At 54.8% G+C, this 1591-nt stretch overlaps 1 protein-coding gene across 3 annotated transcripts in view; it reads right to left on the reverse strand.

Annotated features, from left to right (window-relative positions):
- The window catches only part of PCGF3 (polycomb group ring finger 3), a 50193-nt gene extending 48602 nt beyond the window's left edge, over positions 1 to 1591 (reverse strand). The window contains exons 1-2 of one of the 3 annotated variants that reach the window (XM_015849520.2): positions 1439 to 1455; positions 519 to 593 (exon numbers count right to left, since the gene is read on the reverse strand). The gene's annotated coding sequence lies outside the window, so the exon portion shown is untranslated. Of the gene's footprint in view, positions 1 to 518; positions 594 to 1438 lie in introns of all 3 variants that reach the window. The other 2 variants (XM_015849521.2, XM_015849518.2) reach the window with 2 other exon arrangements.

Consider the following 1591-nt stretch of genomic DNA (forward strand, 5'->3'; position numbering starts at 1 on the left):
CCCCCCCCAGCTCAGCTGCCCAGCACCCCATCCAACCTGGCCTCAAGCACATCCAGAGATGGGGCACCACAGCTTCTCTGGGCAGCTGTGCCAGGGCCTCACCGCCCTCTAGGTAAAGAATTTCTGCTTAACATCTAAACTAAATCTCCCCTCTTTAAGTGTAAAACTGTTCCCCCTGCTCCTATCACTATCTACTTGTCCAAGAAGTTGATTCCCCTCTTAAGACCCCTTCCAGTATTGTAATGCCACCAGCAGATCTCTCCTGAGCCTTCTCCTGGCTGAACAAAACCAGTGGAAGGCTTTTATTTCATTTTGTCACCAACCAAAGGGCTGTGTGAACTGCAAAGCACCCTTTAAGGAATACACAGCAAGCTTCACCACACAGACTCCTACGTGACCTGCCACTACAAGTAAATAAATAAATAAATAGGTAAAGTTCACAGCTGTCCTACCAAATGGCAACAACAGTTTAGAGAAAGCAAAACAGCAACAAAACAAAACAAAAAAAGCCACAGTACCTGGTAGCTAGAAGACTTGTAACAATGTACTTAGCGGGCTTCAGAGAGGGAATCAGTTTACACTAGAGGATCAATCTATGGATGAGATGAAATAGTAAAGATGAACCTATGCTTGAGCAGCAGCTCAACTTTTCTCCCCCCTCCTTTTCAGTTTTATAACACAAATCTTTTCACACATAAACTTGACTGATCTGTGAGACTCCAGAAGACAGCTGTGAAAGGCAATCTGGATAAATACTGGAAGTATGCGCTGTTTTTCTTGGATGTTCAAGAGCATATAGGGACAATGAAATGGAATTTCTCGGTCCTGGCTCCTCAGACACATCTATTTCCTGCAGAAGGCAGGAAATGGCTAGGCTGCTTCCACACAAAGCCTGCATACAGCGATACTTCCATACTTCCAAAAATACCTGTCAAGCAGCAAAAGAAGACCCAGGCAGCGGTAACAGCAGACCCCCAATGCGCCTCATTACGGTCAGGGCACGGACACTCTGCAGGAACAGGGCAGGAACTCGAAGGAACCAACCCAAGTCACTAAAACTTGGAGAAAACCACCAGAAGCTGACCATGCGAAACGCGCACACCCACACACCTCGGACTACGCGCATCCAGCCACTCCAGCGCCGGCAGCACGACTTTATTTTCCGTTTATCGGGGGGCTCCGTGCTCCCCCACACCTACCTGCGTGCCCCCAGCCCCCAGCAGGGGCTGCGCGGGGATGGCAGCACACACAGCTCCAATAAACCCATACATCAGCCCCGCCACCCCCCAGAACGGCGCACACAAAGTTGACGCGCAGCCCCCTCGCACACGGGGGCACAAGGCCGCTCCCTCGCCCCCTCCCCCCCCTCGAGCCGCACGAACCCCACGCACAGGCCGCCCCCCGCCCCGGGGACGCCGCAGGCCTCGGCCCCACTGACCTGCCGGGGTGGGGGGCGGCGCCGTGTCCGTGTGCGGGGAGGGGCGCGGTCTCCGGCCGCCGGGGGGGTCCGCCGCTCCGCTCCGCGAGCCGCCGGCGCCCTGCCCTGCCCTGCCCGTCCTTCGTGGGGAAAGGGAGGGCGAAAGAAGGGGAG

The sequence above is a fragment of the Coturnix japonica genome, chromosome Z (assembly GCF_001577835.2).
Source record: "Coturnix japonica isolate 7356 chromosome Z, Coturnix japonica 2.1, whole genome shotgun sequence".
Lineage (NCBI taxonomy): Eukaryota > Metazoa > Chordata > Aves > Galliformes > Phasianidae > Coturnix > Coturnix japonica.